This window comes from Drosophila virilis, unplaced genomic scaffold (genome assembly GCF_030788295.1).
Source record: "Drosophila virilis strain 15010-1051.87 unplaced genomic scaffold, Dvir_AGI_RSII-ME tig00001479, whole genome shotgun sequence".
NCBI lineage: Eukaryota > Metazoa > Arthropoda > Insecta > Diptera > Drosophilidae > Drosophila > Drosophila virilis.
Genome location: NW_027212837.1, coordinates 773,374 through 783,620, shown reverse-complemented (window position 1 = coordinate 783,620; position 10,247 = coordinate 773,374). Strand labels below are relative to the sequence as shown.

General features: G+C 36.2%; 1 long non-coding RNA gene across 2 annotated transcripts; it reads left to right on the top strand.

The window, feature by feature from the left end:
* The first annotated feature begins 1,139 nt into the window (after nt 1-1,139).
* Nucleotides 1,140-9,995, top strand: LOC26530784 (uncharacterized). Of its 2 annotated transcripts, none has more exons than XR_004302864.2 (3): nt 1,140-3,960; nt 4,032-4,407; nt 4,497-9,995. It is a non-coding gene; the product is annotated as an uncharacterized lncRNA (long non-coding RNA). The 2 variants fall into 2 exon arrangements; XR_011417224.1 differs by lacking the exon at nt 1,140-3,960 and having other exon boundaries at nt 3,974-4,109; nt 4,285-4,407; nt 4,497-9,994.
* Nucleotides 9,996-10,247: the final 252 nt, after the last annotated feature.

The window sequence follows — 10,247 nt, the reverse complement described above, 5'->3', positions numbered from 1 at the left end:
TGCCGAGCTTGGTCAAGATATCTTGAAAAACAAAATGTTTTTTCATACAAAAACTTAATTTTCGACCGATCATTCCTATGGCAGCTATATGATATAGCGGTCCGATATTAATAGGATCTTGCACATATATGAGGAGTAAAGTAAAACTAATAAATGCCGAGTTTGGTCAAGATATCTTGATAAACAAAATGTTTTTTCATACAAAAACTTAATTTTCGACCGATCGTTCCTATGGCAGCTATATGATATAGTGGGCCGATCCAGCTGGTTTTCACATATGTGCTGCGTGCAACAGAAAGAGGGAGTTCTGCAAAGTTTCATTAAGATAGCTTTAAAACTGAGGGACTAGTTCGCATAGAAACAGACAGACGGACAGACAGACGGACATGGCTATATCGACTCGGCTGTTGATGCTAATTAAGAATGCGTTACACTATGCGTTACACATTTCACGACAAAATTATAATACCCTCTGCAAGGGTATAAAAACATCTACAGCACACCACCACCAGACAGTCGGAACAGTCGAAAGAAGTCATAGAACTTTTAACGGAGATAACGATTATACATATCAGTTGATAAAACTGATTGGGACGTATGGTTTCAATATTTCGTTTACTGTTTCAACACGACCCCCTCTATGACACATACTTATTGTCCATACGAGCTAATACTTGGTAAAACAAATAACCTACCAAAACATTTTAATAACAAAGATAGTATGGAACCACTTTGTAATATAGATGATTACGCTAAGGAATCGAAATATAGACTAGAAACAGCATATAAAAGAGCTAGGATTATGCTTGAACAGCACAAAGAGAGAAACAAACTCTAGGTAAGAAAGTCGTAGGTAAGAAAGTCGTAAACTTTGAATTAAAATTAGGAGATAAAGTTATATTAAGAAACGAAACAGCTCATTAGCTAGATTTTAATTATATTGGACCATATAAGGTCACAGGTATATAAGATAGATATAATATAGTAATATCAGATAATAATATAAAATACAGAAAGTTCATAAGGATAGGTTAAGAATTTTTACTTCATAATCATTTTTTATTATTCCTATTATTATAAACTTGAGTAATACATTTACATTTTTACATTTTAAATTTCTAAAAAAAAAAAAATAATAAAAATACTAAATTGCATGATCAGCCAAAACAAAACACATAATATATACTTATTTATAAACAAATTTTTTTTTGTTTTAATCTTTATCACTTTAAAAAGAAAAATATACAATAAATTAAAAATAACTACATTACACTACGTTTTTTTCTAAAAGGGGAGGTGTAGTGTGTATATGCCTTACTAGAACACCCTATATAAACTATGTGGTACCTTGTCACATACAATAACAATTATACATTAAACAAGCCCAGAGCCACTTTATATATTGGCTCTTTCTCATATTACGCAGCGCAGGTCACTAGCCTCTATGTTTACGCTGCACTTCCCACGTTCCGTCTGAGCGCATTCAATGAGCAACATATATTCTCACTAACACAGGCATATGCAAGCTACTCACTCTCCCTCTCTCTGTAGCTGTTTACCAATAATAGCATAAGTATATACATGTATCCATAGGCTAAGTGCATTATATAGATTTGAAAAATTCATTCCATTTCAATAACCAAAAAACACTTAACACAAAAGTGATGTACTAGGCTTTGAATTAATAGATCGCGTCGTATATAAAATTGATGAAAGCAGTGGCTTGTGATTATATGCTCGAGCAAGTATGGAAGGCCAGCTGATCCGCCTAGCGCATGAAAAATTTGGCCATTTAGCAGCAGACAAGTGTTTTAATAATTTAAAAAAATCTTATTGGTTCCCTGCTTTGCGGAGTAAAGTAGAGAAATTTATCCGAAACTGTTTGCCATGCATATTGCATTCTGTTCCAAAAACCATACATAATAAGACACTTCATAGCATACCCAAACCTAGTGTAGAGTTCCATACACTTCATATTGACCACTAAGGACTCTTACCAAGTATAAATTCAAAAGGAAAGCATCTATTAGTGGTAGTGGACGGCTTTAAAAATTTTGTAAAGCTTTTTCCAGTAAATGCGTTGAATAAATATTTTAAATATTACAGCTACCCGAAAATTATAATATCAGATCGTGGGACATGTTTTACATCTTTAGAGTTTTCCACATTTTTGAGCGAGCGCGACATAGAACCACAAGTTAATGTCCAAGTTGAGCGTGTTAGCCGGGTGGTAACACCTATGATGGGAAAATTGTCGGAACCAATTTCAAGCAGGCTGGCAGAAATTAATGATTAGGGTAGAGTACGCTATCAACAATGCGGTTTATAGTAGTACTCGATGCCGCTTGCCTTCGTTGATATATCAGCTGTTTATGGTCGTGATACTTTACACAAGGGCAAATGTTCGGGGCAAATTTACACATTTTTTAAAAATGTTCATTTTTTGAAAGATGTGTGAAATGTGTTTTCTTATGGGGAAATGCAAAGGCAGCATTTCACACAATTTGCAAAAATGTCACAGTTTCAGAAAAGTGTAAGAAATGTGTTCAGTGGACAGAGGCTATAAAAAATAAATTTAAGATTACCACTGTTTTTATACCCTGAACCCATTCAAAATGGGTATAAGGGTATATTGTATTTGTGCAAAATCCAAATGTATGTAACAGGCAGAAGGAAGTATCTCCGACCCCATAAAGTATATATATTCTTGATTAGCACCAATAGCCGAGTCGATCTAGCCATGTTCGTCTGTCTGTCCGTCCGTCCGTCCGTTTATATGAACGCAAGGATCTCAGAACCTATAAGAGCTAGAGACTTGAAATTTTAGATGTAGGTGCTCCTAGTGCCTGCGCAGATCAAGTTTTTTTCCGATGATCGATAACGTACTCCGTTTCCAAGCAATCGATAATCGATATCGTCATCCTGTTTTTTGAGCAAATTGGGTAAATAATAAGAGCCAGAGCCACCAAACATGATATGTTATTTCTAGAATATTATACTTATATATGTCAAGTATCTTTCCTTTTATGCCTATCGCCACCTGCCCGCTACCATCCTAGAGCTGTAAATCAAGTTAATAACCCAACTTTTATTACACACCAATTTAAGCCACAATTTAAATGCAATTGAATTTTTCAGAAGACATAAATATTCTATGATACAATAAGATATACTGTAGAAAATTTCGTAAAGATCGGTTAGGAAAAAAACAAAGTTATATGCAACTGCGCAATTGAATGGGGCAGCAGCTTTCAGAATTTCTATATACATGTACACACACACATTCATACTCGTCTGCTTCGCATTTTAACAGCATGGTAATTGCGACTTTTTTCTGTAATGATTTTTAATTTCTTTTTTTATCATAAGTAGGTAATTATTGGTGTGGCTGCTGAGTAGAGGCATAGCAAGTGGTGCGGTCTGTCGTGAGTTCGAGCCCTACCGGGGAATATTTTTTTTTTTTGCTGGTGTGGCTGTTTAGTAGAGTCGACAGCAAGTAATGCGGTCAGTTGCGAGTTCAAACCCAGCCAAGACAACTTTTTTTGTTGATTTATTTGGTGTTGGAATAAGAGGTTCAGGGTATTCCCTGTTCGGGAGCTCCAGACTAAAACCTCTTACTTGTTTTGAATTCGTTTAAAAAAAAAGAACATATTAAAACATTTTTTTATTACAGTATGAAGACGAGCTGGAAGGTCTCTGCGAAATGCCAATAGCGGAGAAGAAATATTAGTCGTCAACTTCGTTGAGTTCCCAAAAAAGCTCGCAAAGCATTTTAGATAAATTTTTTCAGTTTCAGTATTAACACGAACAAATATTTTCGAATGCGCTGTCCTTAATGGCTCAACAACGTTTTTAAATGAAAAATCATTAGTTATATTAATTGATGCAAATTGAGGCAATTTTATTCGCTTTTAATTAAATAAACAAAAATATGAACATGGAAATACAAATGATGAAATAGTAAGTAAAGTAAGTAAGTATCAATCGGCTTATTTACAAAAACATATCATTTTCTCACTTACACTTTGGAGATGACCACGTCACGCAAGATTACAGAAGCTCTGCTGGATTGTGTACGACAGCCACGCAAAGTGCAGCAGCGACCTAAGGTGATGACGAACATAATAAATGTTTTAGTTACATATTTGTGGTTACATATTTGTGGTAAAAATAGATGCGTCTGAGCGTCCAGCTAAATTAATTCCACATTGGCGTCCAGACAAATGAGAACGAGTAAGTCATGATTAAATTATTAACCTCACGAATCTCCTGTACACTCTGCAGAAATTGTGGCAATGGTTTTCTTTAAATCTAAGAGCTGGTGCGGCACATGAATAAACAGATGAATCGACCTTATGCCCCGCTTCCTTCACCGATCGTTGAACTACGAGCAAGCATCATTAGTAGGTAAATTCCTCAATAGCATACAAAAGGGGAAAACCGCACTTGTCAGTTTTGTTCAACCATATATTAATTTATTTAATTATTTATTGCAGTATTGTTGTTATTATATTGTTAACACCCATAAAATGCGATTGCATCATGTGTCGCATAAGAAACGTGAAACTTGTTGACTTGGACATGCAAACGCAAAAACCTATTAAAAATGAAATGGTTATCGTGTTGAATGAGTTAAAATTGATTATGTAAGATTATATTAGTAACATTTAATCAAATAACTTTGCCTGGTTAAAACCGATTTATAAACGCTGATCAATTTATACATTTTTTTTAATCAGACTTTAAATTATATTACTAATGTAAAGCATAAATATATTTAATATATAAATTATGAGTCTTTCTTGAGTGTATTGATTAAGTGATATTTATTTGTTGCACGTTTGGCAATTATGTTTTACGCTGACGACTTAATTATGAGTCTTTTGAGTGTATTGATTAAGTGATATTTATTTATTGCCCGTTTGGCAATTATGTTTTACGCTGATGACTTGGTGCCGGAGTACTGACGTGTTGAGCTAACGACGTTTATTTCAGAACTAAAAACATGCGATACAATTCTTAGGGCTTAAAGCTAACCGAATATGATTCTTAAATTATTTCCTCGTTCATAGCGGCCACGTAAATATGGTGTGTCTGCCGGCTATGCAACGACATCCGGCCCAATGCTTATTCAGCAATTGTGGTCGGAGTCATATTCAGGTCAACCGTTCGCTGACTCCGCTTAACTACTCCCCCTTTAAGACCAAGGCCGCCCTCGGCCGACCCTATTTCTGCGATCACTTCTCTTAACTGTAGCGCAGACTTTCTGGCGCTGGTGATTCGCCAAAACGGAAGACCGATGCCAATGAGCAAAACACATACCACTCCCACGATGTATATTATCTGGTATACGGCTTTGCTACCGGTACCTCTTTGAATTTCTGGATCTCCTCCAGGTTACCTTCACTCAGTCGGTGAAGGTACGGAAGACTGAGGATATCCCGGCTGGCCGTGATATTTAGTAAGGGGGTGTTAGCAGTACCTGGGACCTTATTCTGCACGTTGTTATGGTTAATGAATAAAGTTCCGTTCACCGCAGCGTGGTCGATGAAGGTGATGAGATGCGTGCCATGTACCCAGATTTCGGTGCCGTTGTCCACTTGCACTTTCGCTGGCCTGTCATTTACGATGAGAATTCCGTCATCTACGAAAGTGATAGCGACTAAATTGCTTGGTTGGATTTCGCAATTCGCTATCCCGCCTACGTAAAGCTCTCTGGCGCATGAACTCCCGGATGCTAGATGACAAAATGTGGCCCCCGGAGAGGCGGTGCAATTTTCGAGAGCATGCGTTTCCCCATCGCAATCTGCCACGACGTTATTCATCATGCGTAGTATGAAATTCTCATGTGTGACCGGGAAAATAGCGAACTTTTTGCAAGCAAATTTAATTTTCGGAAATTTAATAATAAACTAAAGGATGTTAACGGACTGTAAAACTTTCACGGACGCAACGGACATAAGATCCCCTATGGGAGTGGGTTCCTCCAGCCAAACTGATGCCAAATCTGAATGATCGAGAATGTTTGGGCTAACAATGTTAACCTTTGCAAGAGGTGTTGCCAGCATTAGATTTTGCAACTCCATCATTAACATTCGATTCCTGGCTAGTAATGTCTCATATAAATGGCCAGTATCGGCTTGAGTGTCCTTAGCTGTTCCGAGAATTTGACTGACTGTAGAAGTAAGTTGATTAATTTGTACCTGGATTCTTGTGTTAATTTCTATTTGCTTATTGTTTGAATTAATTAATTGTGCCTCAATGAACCGAGTTTTTTCTAAATCGCCGGCATCCGGTGTGCCTGCCACAACCTTCAACATGGAACCTAAGAAGTCTTAGCTCCTGGCCACTGTGTGGTGCGCGCCCAACGCCTCTAGCAAATCTCGGAGGTGATCTGCATCCACGCTCAGAAGCTTTTTCATTTGCGACTGTGGGAACATGACATTCAATTGGACCGTTTCTTCTACTCTACGCATGTATTCTGAGAGATTCGCTGAATGTTTAACGTAGGCGTATTCTTCCCATACTAGGACACGGCCATCGACAATGGGAATGTATTTGGACTGAGAATAGTCCGTGATGCGTGCCGAAGTCAAGGATAGGAAGAAGGGAAGGACAAATCCAAACCACAAATGATGCCATTTCAAAATTTGTCAACATTTATACGGAAGCAACAGGCCAGGCAGAGGTAATTATCAGAACAACGGTCCCAGAAACAATAACCAAAGTTATAACATAAATTATAATAGGGCAGAAGGCCAAAATAGAGGAAACTCTAAAGGCCGTGGCAACTCGAATCGAGGCCACAACAATAATGTCCGAGTTACTCAGACTAACTCGGAAAACCAACAAAACCCTTAAGATATGCAACAAGACACACCAAAGTACGCACAGTCAATCTAAACCTCAGTATCGTACTAAAATAGAGTAACAGGATAACAGATCTGGAAATAAACAATATTTAAAAAAAAATAAACAAAAAAAATGAGTATCTTCATTAAGATAAATAACGAAAAAACAGGTAATGCATTTACCCTATTGTTAGATACTGGTGCAGACATATCACTATTAAAGGAACATGTTGATGCACTTGAAAACATTAATTTAAACATATCAACTCATATATCTGGCATCGGGGAAGGCTCAGTTTTTTCTAAAGGTTTAGCATTCGTAGAATTATCTACCGGAAAATATGTCATTCCACACGACTGTCCGACTATCGGACACGATTTCCAAATACCCAGAGATGGCAATATTGGTATAGACTTCTTTAAAAAGTATAATTGCCAATTTGATTTCACACAAACATGTGATTCTCTAATACTTCGGCCAAATAATTTAAATTATCCAATAAAACTACCAACAACTCATACTTGTGATACTGATGCCACAATACTTCCAGCTCGTTCTGAAGTAGTCCGTCAAATCAATATTGTTCTGACAGAAAACAATATTTTCATTCCAAATCAAGAAATTGATAAGGGAATATTCATTGGAAATACTATTTCCAACAATCAACAAACATTTCTTCGAATTTTAAATACAACAAATTCATTAAAAATAGTAAATCTTAACGACATTAAAGTACAAAACCTAAGTGACTAAAAAAGACCATTCCCCCATTATTCAAAACACAACTAAAAGATCTCTGCACCGAGTATACAGACATATTTGGACTCGAACCGAATTCAAACCAACCAATAATTTTTATTAACAGAAACTAAGACTAAAAGATACTGAGCCAGTTTACATTAAGAACTACAGAACTCCTCATACTCATACTCATAACCAATAATTTTTATTAACAGAAACTAAGACTAAAAGATACTGAGCCAGTTTACATTAAGAACTACAGAACTCCTCATACTCATAACGAGGAAGTTAATAATCAAACCAAAAACTTATCTCGGATAAAATTGTAGAACCGTCTGTATCGGAATATAACAGCCCTATATTTCTTGTCCCAAAAAAAAGGGATTACCTGGTTTCGATACCAAGAGATAACGATTAGTTATAGACTATCGTCAAATTAACATAAAACTCTTGTTTGACAAATTTCCACTCCCAAGATTTGATGATATTCTTGACCAACTAGGCAGAGCAAAATATTTCTCATGCTTAGATTTAATGTCCGGTTTTCACTAAATATAATTAGAAGAAAATTATATAAATATAATGTCTTTTCCAACGAACAATGGCTCCTATCGTTTTACACGATTAGCATATGGTCTAAAAATAGTGCCTAATTCTTTTCAAAAAATGATGATTAGAACCTTCACAAGCTTTCTTGTACATGGATGACTTGATCGTCATCGGTTGTTCCGAAAACCACATGATTGAAAACTTAACAAAAGTTTTTGACTTGTGTAGGCAACACAACCTTAAATTACATCCAGAGAAGTGACTTTTCTAGATCATAAGTGTACTGATCAAGGTATTTTTTCAGATGACAAAAAATATGGTGTCATTGAAAAATATCAAGTCCCTATGGACGCTGATAGCGCTAGAAGATTCGTTGCATTTTGCAATTATTACAGACGTTTTATAAAAAACTTTGCAGATTATTCACTTCACATTACAAGATTATGTAAAAAGACTGTAAAGTTTGAGTGGTCCGATGAATGCCAAAAAGCTTTAGAAAATTTAAAAAAATTAAGCCCACTTTACTAAAATACTCAGATCTTGGCAAAGAATTTTGCATCATAACAGATGCCAGTAAACTAGCTTGCGGAGCAGTTTTGACTCAAACGTATGGAGATAAACAATTGCCTGTAGCATATGCTTCTCGTTTATTTACAAAAGGAGAAAGCAATATAAGTACCTCCGAACAACAGTTGGTATCCACTAGGCAATAACGCATTTTCGACCATACATATATGGTCAACATTTCACAATTAAAGCAGACCAGAGACTATTGACATATCTGTTTTCAATGGTAACTCCAAGTTGAAAATTAACGAGAAGGAGACAAGATTTAGAAGAGTTTGAGTTCACTGTAGAATACCTTAAGCGAAAAGATCATTTTATGGCAGATGCGTTATGAAGAATAACCATCAAAAAATTAAAAAGTACTAACGCAAATGTCTTGAAAGTCACTACAAGACAACAAAGAAGACAAAATAAATCCTGCGCAGGAAATGAACAAAAAATTTTGCCAAGGCAAAATCTTGATAAAGGCTTCTGAGTCCCATGTATACGACGTCATTAAAAACGACGATATGCTAAAAATAGTAACCTTACACATAACTAATATGCTATGTATTTAAAACATGGTAAAAAGGTTGTTGCAAGAATTGAGATTAGGGACCTTTATGCTAATGGAACTATCGATTTAGGTCAATTTTTCCAATGGCTTGAAAAAGAAGCCGGTATATTGGGAATCAGCCAACTTTAAGTGGTACCGAGCGAAAGATCTTTGAAAACACTTTAATAGATACTTTCAATAATATGGGCAATATATATTTTAACAACTTAAGAGTAGCGCTACTCAGGCCGGTAACCCAAATAAATAAAGAAAAAGAAAAACAAGCAATAATGCATACATTCTATGATGATCCTATTCAAGGTGGTTACAGAGGCTTTTCAAAAGCGGTAGCAAAAATAAAATGACATTACTATTGGAAAAATATCACACATCATATAACAAGGTACGTGCGTAATTGTCCGAAATTTTAAAAAGCTAAAACAACAAAGCACACTAAGACAATGTCAATATTCTGAGAGATTCGCTGAATGTTTAACGTAGGCGTATTCTTCCCATACTAGGACAGGGCCATCAACAATGGGAATGTATTTGGACTGAGAGTAGTCCGTGATGCGTGCCAAAGTCAAGGATAGGAAGAAGAGAAGGACAAATCCAAACCTGCGAAGTGAAGTGTTCGTTTTCAGCTATTTTTAGTTTAAAAAGCCATATCCTACCACCAATAAGCGACTTAATATAAAATGTAATGAAACTTATATTAAATAAGAAATGCGCCAAGTGGCTTATAAAAGAATAAAAATATGTGCAAGGACTCGTTTACTGGAATTATTTCAAATTATCCTTTTGGACCATTCTCCCATTAATGAGGACCGTGGACCCCAGGTCCGCTTGTACAGTTCTTTCCTCGCACAATGGCGTGAGTTTATTTCCAAGCCTTCGGTTGGACTTGACTAAAACCTTTTCACCGACCTCAAAGACTCTATTCTGCCGGGAGGCGTTCTCTTTAGTTCTGAGCGCGATCTGTGCATCTTTGATTTTGCGTTGT